We start from the raw sequence: 9737 nt of genomic DNA, 5'->3' as shown, positions 1-9737 counted from the left end.
AACTCATGGATTTTCCGTGCTGGAAGATGTTTGCACTGCTGAAAACTGGTGCTGGAGTAGTGGGACAGTAAGAGGCAGGCTCGGTACGAAGGAGGGAGACACTTCCTCGTAACAAAGAATGGGTTTTTCTCTCTACTTTCCCAATCCCTTTTTGTCCAGTTAGGAGGGCATAGTTGCAACACAAGAAGGAGTCCATAGCACTTTGGACTCTGTTGTAACAGGAGAAAGGGCAAAGCTTCTTGCAATACTGCCCCCCAGCTTGGTTGTTGGCGCTGTAAAGCACGAGGCAGGTATGATTTGTTTTAGCTGCACTGATGAAGCGTTTCTGAGGAGGATCTAACTGCACATCTGAACTGAGAGCACTGCTGGAGCTTTGACAGCAACCAGAAATAACCTGATAATCCAGTATGCAAAGCTTTGAAGGTGTCGCAGAAAGCTCAAGGGTGTGAAACCTCCTTTGCTGTCTTCACAGCTGAGCTGGAAAGAGCTTACACTTTGCATCTGTATATATCATTAAGAATGTGCTAAAATGAATCCAATCCCACGTTAATTCAGGAGGTCGGGTCTATATCCACTATCCTGGGAAGCCATCTAGTGGTAAAAGCTACAATTGCTGGAAAATGACACGTTTGAAAGACACCTTCCAACTTCAAAGTTACTAAAGCACCACTGCAATGGAAGTGTATTACACAACCAATATAAATTAATTAGGAAGCTGAGTCCCTTTGAAAAGAAATTCAGTTTTATGCTGTGGAATCAATCAGACATTTCTGGAAGTAGGCAGTGTTCAAAGGGGCCACAAGGTAAGTGTTCAGGGGTTATTTGTTCTCAAAGAGTAACCGAGTTTCTGGTGTCACCCACATTTAAAATCTTTATCACACACGAGATTTTTAACATAAAATATGACGAACATGTAAATCCTTGTATTTCAGCTCTGTTAAAAGTTCCACCAAAGTTTTCAGAAAAAAAAAAAAATTTAGAGAGAAACTTGCAGAGTTCTTACATTTAAATGGCAGGTTTCCTCATAACTAATAAGCCATATGATTATCACTGGATCATCACTGAGTGTCAGGAGAGAGATTTTTGGAGAGAAGAAGATGAAGCTCCTAACCAGAAACTGTAAGTTTGGACAGATTGTTGGGATCAGGTGGTACTCCCTAACTTAGCTGCATCTGAAATAACCAGAGCTCAAAGACTTTCCATTGCTGCTTGGCAGCGTTTAGCTCCTCTGTGTGTTTTTACAGTAATACCTTTGGAAACGGAGCTAGGGGGTCTAATTTTCCTCTCAGTCCAAAAACTCTGAGGAGGAGAGAGAAATTACACAGACAGCTTAGTGTCTGGTTTAGACTAGAATGACTCAGTGTCTGGTCTGGTAACAAATATAACAACTTGCTGGTATGGACGTAAGGAGCAGTGTTCAAAATGAAAGGATATGAAGTTCATTAAAGTAAATCTGATTTTTTGATTCCTGAGTTCAGTCTCTTTATGCATAAATCACCACAGACACATTTAAAATAGGAAATTCAGTAATATTATAATTAACCTGTTCATATTAAAACCAAAATTCATTGTTTAAAACATTTGCAGATCCTTTGAAGCCAGTGGGAATGGAATAATCTTGTGAATATGGATTTCAATCTCTTCCCAGCTTCAAGAATACCTTAAAATGCATTGAAAGTATTTGGGCTTTTTTCATTCATTATGATTTTGGTTTATTGATGTATGTGCGAAGCTGTTACCATTTGGAGTGGGAGTAAAAAGATGGTTCTAGATATTTAAAATTTTCCTTTTAAAATTTCTTGGAAGTATGAACTATTTTACTTCTTTACTACTTTACTTTAGATTTACCTTGAAGCACTAAAAACCAGGAGTCACTACATTGTACAAATGTACAAAAGCAAGAAGCAAAAGCAGACTTACAGCAAAACTGAAGTTGCTGTATCTTGTCTGTAATAAATATGGTGAAAAGTACAAGCCAGTTAAGAATTCACCTACTTTGGCCAACAAGTCAAATGGCTTCAAATTCTACACATAGTATGTAGTAGAACACTGAGAACAGCTGAGGTTTGTCCCTCTTAATTGCAGTTCCACTCTGAAAAGTGGGGAAGAATAGTATTCTGGGATTGTGCTCTTTTTTGGCAAGAGGTCTTTTCCCAAACTGTCACCTTTACAAAACCAATATACGCTTTTGTTCAGAGTTGATCTCTGGTTGTGTAATCCCGTAACCAGACCTTCACGTGGGTTTGGTTATCCAGACTCCTTACAGGAAACATCTAGAGGTGCAGCCAGCCAATTGGTACATAACTTTGTTGATGGTAGCAAGGATCTGTCACATCACAGCAGTTGTTCCTAACTGTAAGTTAGAAGTTGTCCCAAAGTGAATCCCTTCATGTTTCTGCTCACTTCACTGGCCTATTAATGTTGTAAAACTGCATCAGTTGCTATAGCTTGGTTGCAGAATGAACTTTGTGTTTTGGATAGTTGCACAGTACCCAACTATTTGTTTTCCTATACAGACACTCACAATGAAGCATTAATTGAAAAACGAAAAATAACCCAGAAACTTGGTTTAAGCCCTTTTCATGGCACTTTAAACTACTAAACTTTATTCCACTCTGCAACAAGGGAGTCATGTAATACATCTCAGCAGTAACTCATTCAGTTTTGGCTTCCACTTGTCTGTTTAAATTTCTGGGCTTGTACTTTTTAACAGAAGTGTAAAGGAATACAGCTTTAATGGAGTTTTATAAATCTATTCTGAATTAATAAGTTCAAATTTAGATCATCCCTGAATGACCCACACCTGGAACCACGGCTCAAAAGATGCCTTTATGCTTTCTGAATATTTAACCACAGTAGTGCCTGATTGTAATATCCCAGCTTAAAAAAAAACATTTAGGCAAGCTAATTTAAAGGGAGGTTAGGAAGGCCTTTTGTAACTGAAACCCAGCTTTTGGATCACAGTTAGTGTAGATTTACTCATATTCTCAATGAGAGTCATAGAAACCTACTTCTTTTTACTTTCCCAGTCTTGAAGGAAAAAAGAGCAGTGAAAAGGCAACATTTACTTCTAAAATAAGTTGAAACACTCTCTTGCATAACACACTCGCATAACATACATATCTTGCATACACATCACTTGCATAACAAAGGTCCATTTTTGCAGAACAGTGTTACATGGATCTGTGAAGAGGCTTGGGTAGAACATCTGAATGCTTAGAGCTTCATGTTGCGCCTCTGTATGTTAGCAGAACTCTACACTGGCTCGCAAAGCCTTTGCAGTCAAGTTCCTAGCAAACTTGAAAGACTGCAAATGAAGTTGCTAAACTGCAAGAACTTTTGACAGGAAAAGGAGCTGGAAATTAAAAGCATGCTCAATGCATGTCTGAAAGCTATTTGGGCTAAGAATTCTGTGTTTTCAACTTAAAAAACTTCACCCAAATATATACAGGACATTGGTAAGCAGATGGGAAAAAACTGGGAACACAGAGCAGCACTGTCACACAGTGGAAAGTCTGTTACTGGTGTGTTAAGAAATAACAGTTTTTTACATCACTGCAAGGTTCTTTACCATGGACAATCTATCACAATCGCAGGTTAAAACTAAATCTCCTTTAAAAAAGGAAAACCGTTTGCCAAGTTGGTCTGGTTTTTGTTACATGAAGCACTGCTGTCAGATTTGGATAAATCAAGAGCTAAATTTTTTGCTTCTCGATTTCATTCTTCCCTTGAGTTAACATTTTCCATTTGAAATGTGTCCCAGTGGTTCTATGATTTCACACTGTCCCTGTGTGTGCTATTAAGCATTAAGAGTCTGATACTGTTGCCTTGTACGTGGAGCTTTGCCATGGACTAAACTCAAATGAACCATGTTTCTGTTTAACTTCCAGCCTTGTGCAAAAAGCTACATGTGGATGTGTCACTGCTTTTCCAGGGTCTCACAACAAACCTGTATCATGAATAAAGACATAACAAATGTCTGAGTAATTCTAAATTCTAGATGACATACCTTTATAGATTCAAGATGTGTAAAGATAATTGTCTTTATAAGCAGTACAATGTTTTCAAAGTGCACGCAGGTACTAGCTGGAATTCAGACAAAGGAATGCAACAGCAAGAAAAGAAAACATCTTTCAAATTCTTAGTCATCTTAGTACATATAGGATTTTGTCATTTGTACTAATTGTTCTTCTTTTTTCCTTAATGCTTTGATTTGAAGCCAAATCTGTCTCAATCTGTTATTCTTTTTCTTCATATTGGGAAACAGAACAGTGAAAAATACCACATGTAAACAGGAATGGAGGGACTACATTTTGTTAGACTGATTGACTCATCTTATTTTCTCTTTATTTACCATTCCTTCTGACTAATTCCTCAGTCCTGACAAAACTTGTAAGACACACAAGGATTGAGGGAGGCAGAAGAATAAAGTCCATAAGGCCTTCAAAATCAAAATCGGCTTATTGTTTCAAGAGTCTGACCTGAAATCCTACTACACTAACATGATACAGATTTTGACAAGAGGTTAATGCCTGCAGTAAATTTGCACTGGAAGCCTGTAAACTGGCTTAGGAAAAAAAATCTTCAGACAAAATGTTCCCTGAATCCTTTCTATCAATGTGTTTCTGAAAAAACTCATTACAAGCAGCTGTAATTTCTTTCTGAGCTACTGGTTCACTACAACAGGCAGAGGTGAGATAATTCAAGTCTGCTGTCATAAGCTTCTTCAAACTTGACAGTTCTAGAAAGGAAGCCCAAGAGAGGAGGAATGTTAGGCAAAGAATGCTGTTGTCAAAGCCAAATTTGTTTGGTTAGAAGGCTAGAAGAGGTCAGCTTTAGGTGTATGAACTGTTGGGATGGAATAGGACCACACTGTAGATTGAGGATGGGAAAAGATCTCTGGAGAGATTCAGCTGAGCTAAGGGAAGGCACAGAGGGATGCTGAGTTCTTCATTCAGACAGAAACTACAGTACTTTCACTGATGGTCTGAGCAACAGAAAGATTTGGATTTTTAGCAACTTAATCTGGTATCTCTAGAGCTTTACTCACTGTTAGCACTAGGACACTTTGCTTGCTCTTGCTGAATCACTGCCATTACACCTACAAATCTGTATCACTGATCTTTTTAAGGGACAAGCAGTTCTGGAGGAGGACACTGGAGCAAATGATACATAGGGTAAACAACATAGGGCTTCCAAAGGCGGCTGATCCTTCAACTCATTTATGGGGCCTGCTGCCTTTTAAAAAGTTATTTTATCTTTCCTGACATGCACAATGGCACAGGGCAGTGAGGATCAGCTGATTCTTTGGAGGAAGAAAGATCCATTGTAACAGTAGCATGCATAAATCCAGGTGTTTCCTAAAAGCTGACGTATAAAATAATGACCAGAGATGCTTTTTTCAGAACACTCCGCCCTCCCCTCCATTTAATGACCAACACTATTTAATTAAAAACACATCCCTTATATGAATCAACTAACCAGAAAGTCCAAGACCCCTCTTCAGATGCCTCATACCTCCCCTCCAGTCTCTCATTAGATTCTTGGTTGCTGGTCTGAAAGTCTTGACATCATGGAAAAAAAACGTATATATTGAGAGCTCCTAAGTGATTTGGGGAGATCTGGATATGCCACAAGCCACAGTTGATAGTATCAGGGGAGTGTTTAAATCCACCACAAAGAAACTAAAAATTAATAAAGAAGAAATATTGTTGTACTTTCACTTGTCCTATTTAAAAGTATGCTTATATGGGGACATTCAGAACTTAAAACCTATTACTTTTAGGAAGTATTAGTAAAAATCATTAAACCGCAACCCAGATATTCCTTCTCAGAATATAAAAAGAAGCCTTAATTTTTGCTCTAACTTACATGGTTGGTTTTTGGTTGGTTTGGGTTAGGTTTTTTAATCATTCCATTTAATCATCATTAATCATCATCATACAGTGTACCCTGTAAGTCTGGATGGAGTAAGAAGTTGGGAGGGAGCAACTAAACATCCTGCACCCTGCAGTGATGGAAGAGATCCATTATTCCCCGGCTTAGTCAAACAATTTGAGTCAGTATTAGTTTTATATTTAATCAGCTGTACTTGCTCCCAGTAAGTTACAGATTAGACCCATTCTCTTTAAAACCCAGCCTGGTCTCTCATCATCTGGTACTTTCTTTCGGTTCTTCTTGTTTATTCTCATTCTACACAGGTAAGTATTGGTTTAGCCTATTGACTAATTCACATGAATGTTTCTCATTCTTTCCTATAACGCATATTTCAAAAAAATGGGATTTTCCCAAGCAGATACATTTCATCTGCTTCTTTTAAGGGTATAAGAAAAGCTAAAAAGGTCTCACCTGGTTTTGAGTCAAGATCCTACTTTCTGAGGGAATACTACTGCAAGTCTGTAACCAAATGCAGAATCTTATGGCTCACAGAGAGGAGTATTTCTCTTCTATGACCACAATTACAAGCTTTTAAAAGGGTTTTTAAATGGACTATTTAAGAAGTTAGTGGGGATGAAGAAATAGTTCAGGGTATTCAGGGGCTAAGCATAGGTTGTACTGCTTATATCACAATGAGCTGGTGTTTCTTTGCTTTTTACTTTTACCCAAACAGGTTTTTTCCAGTCACACGGTGGATAGAAATACATGGAGTTACACCTGGTCACACATTCCTTTGCTATCATCACCTCTGTTGGTACAAGCATTTGGCTGGCCATGTGGTCTGATCACATCCTAGATGACAGCAAAGGGTAACATTGGGCTGGCTCAGCAACAAACAGCAAACTGAGAAGGTGTAAAGAGATCAAAATCCTTTCTTTAGAATGAATCAGAACAGAGGGTTAGGGCCAGAGTTCTCCAAGTGAAGGTGAAGTTTCTCTTTCATATCATTGGTAAGCCCAGAGATCTCTGGACAGCTTCCACATAACTGACAGATCTATATAAATCTGTAAAATCTAATTCTTTTAGATGGACTTCACAATGTCTAACTGTTGTGGCCAACAGAACAGTTCTGTTCTAAGCTCTCTGTTCAAAGCTGTCTCTCCCAGCAACATAGCAGGGGAAAACATGACCGGCACTAAGCAAAAGCCTTAGAATCATACTTCAGATCTCCTCCCAACACCAGAACTGCTACAATTTCTGAACATGGAGATTGGAGTTCAGTCTTCCACAGGTTCTTAAGGAGAGGTAGTATCCTATACTAATCAGTACACTTCAAAAAATTCCACCTAGCTTTTGAGGCCCATAAAGAAGAATACAATTAAAGCAGCTAAAAAATACAGTTGTTTTGCAATTTTTGAATATACAGAATAATGACATTTCCTGGATGTGAGTCTTCTATGTATTAACTCTGACCATGCTAAAGGAACCTATAATAGCCAGATGTTTAGATGCTGCCAGCATCTGGCAGCTTTATCTGTAGGAGGAGGGTGGAGGAGTTCTGGAATGCAAATGACTTCTCTGTGGAGTCACATTGAAGGATGTAAATATTGACAGAATCACATCACATCACTGACAGAATCAGATAACACCGTTCTCTAATACGTTATTCCCACCAAAGAAAAATTGAATCCTTTTATGTGTTGGCTTTAATAGCAGGAATTCTGGCTGCTTTTGTATTACTGGTTTTAGTGGAAACTTACAAATCCTTCAAGGTAGAGATTCCTCCTGATGCTGATCAGCCACTAAAGCTCCGCTTCTATCATTACTTACATATTCTGATGGAAATTCTGGTGAGTTTATCATGCTCTGTGATATTGTGATTTTCAGGAAAAGAAAACTATGAAGATACGCATCTAAATATTGCAACTGTATGTAATGGGAACCACATAGTAACACAGATTTAAAGATCAAGGCCAAGGTTTGAGTTGGTATTCTATACATAGAAGCAGCCAGTGTGAGGTGAGTTCTTTTAAATACCGAGATACATATTCTTATACTGCAGTTGTAATTTGGTTGCCTTCTACAATGAAATGATTGGTCCTGTGGATGACAGGAGGGCTGTGGATCACATGAATAGTAATAACCACCCTTCTGTATCTCAATGCACTTTGATATATTTAAGGTGTTTTCCTAAATTTTGAACTATCTGCAGTAATTTTCTTACCTGCGATTCTTTCCGCAGTGACTGAATTACTGCGTCCTAGTTATATACCTTAGAGTATATATATATATACTGTGCCCTAGTTATATACCATGTAGGTTGGAGGGCACTTCCAGAGAATATCTAATCTAACCTCCAGCCAGAGCAGGGTCAGCTAGACCTGTTACCACTTATTATTTAAGTACTTGTAAGCCAGACTCATTGTGCAATGTGCTTTGCCATCAGAGAAAGAAACAGCTTGTGCCCAAAAAGCTATCAAAGAAGGCAACAGGAGTACATAAGAGCAGCCTAAGCCGCTCTGCATTGTCTGGCATGAAAGAAGAGTCTGCTGTCCTTTATGTATCTCACACTGCTTTTCATGTTAAGCTATATATAAACTTAATATAATAATATGACTGTATGTTATTAAGTTCTCTATGTTTCTATACTTGGTTGAATGAAAAGATTCTTTCAGGTGATTTTTTTAACCCACTTTTATAGTTTCTAAGTGGCTGTTATTCAACAGTACGTATTTTATCTTCATTGATAATATGTTCCAGAAAATTCAGTTTCCTATTCTTGGATAGTTTTAAAGATGCATTTCACCATTTGCTGTTCACTGAATCTATTCAATACCTGATTTCCTTTCAAAAACCTTTAGACATCTGCTGGTACTTTTGGTGAATTTCTGGCTTTATGTTTCTTCCACAGAAATAACCCTCATAGTGATGACTTCACAGGGTTCCATAAAGGAACATGTGCATTGAACATGTACAATCAACATATCCTGCTCATTCTGATGAATGCTGCTCTTCCTGTGCCAGTGATGGGTCTGTATTGTATGTTGCAATGAAGACCTCTTTTAACAGTCTTTTCCTTTTTTCTTTCACCTTATTTGTGATATGTCATAGCAAAACTGCATCAACAGTTAAATGTGTGCCTTCTACAGCATAAGTATCATACGTGTGATGCTCCTGCAGAATCTATCCACGTACTCTGTCATAAAGACATCAATGACAATCTCAAATGGAAAAGAGAAAGCCTCCTAGCTCACATCCTAGCTTTTGTTTTAATTTGCTCATACAGATCTGCATTTAGACTAACTAATCATATTGCACTGTGATATAAAGCTTTGATGATAATTATTATTAGTAGTGGACTTGACAGTCCTGGGGTAAAGGTTGGACTTGATCTTAAAGGTCTTTTCCAACCCAGCTGATTCTATGTTTCTATGATTTTGGCTGGCAAAGCATAAAACTTAAAAGTGACTGACAGAAAGACTGTCTAATGTAGTTTAAGGTCAATTAAGCTCAAATTGAGTGGTTTTTGCTGGTTAGTATGTGATTCTGTAATTATTTTTAAAGTAAAAATCTGGTCCCCATATGGTTTTCCACATAAAAAGCCAGTTTGTGCCAGAATTCAGGTGTTCCAGCAAATAGCTTTTCAAAGACCCTATTTCACAAGAAAAGGTGTGCTGACATGGTGATCTAGGTCCTCTTTTTCTTACACAAGTACACATTTTAGAACCTGGCTTATATAAAATGTTTCACCTACTACTGATCACTGCAACACTGAGCCCATTTGTCTAGGAATACTCATACCTTTCATTTTCTGAGTGCATTGCTATTGGTTCTGAAGTGCTTTGTAATTTTTAAAATTA

The sequence above is a fragment of the Pezoporus flaviventris genome, unplaced genomic scaffold (assembly GCF_033815535.1).
Source record: "Pezoporus flaviventris isolate CSIRO_AGI_PZ_B2104156 unplaced genomic scaffold, CSIRO_AGI_Pfla_v1 ptg000148l, whole genome shotgun sequence".
NCBI lineage: Eukaryota > Metazoa > Chordata > Aves > Psittaciformes > Psittacidae > Pezoporus > Pezoporus flaviventris.
This window is presented reverse-complemented; position numbering follows the sequence as displayed.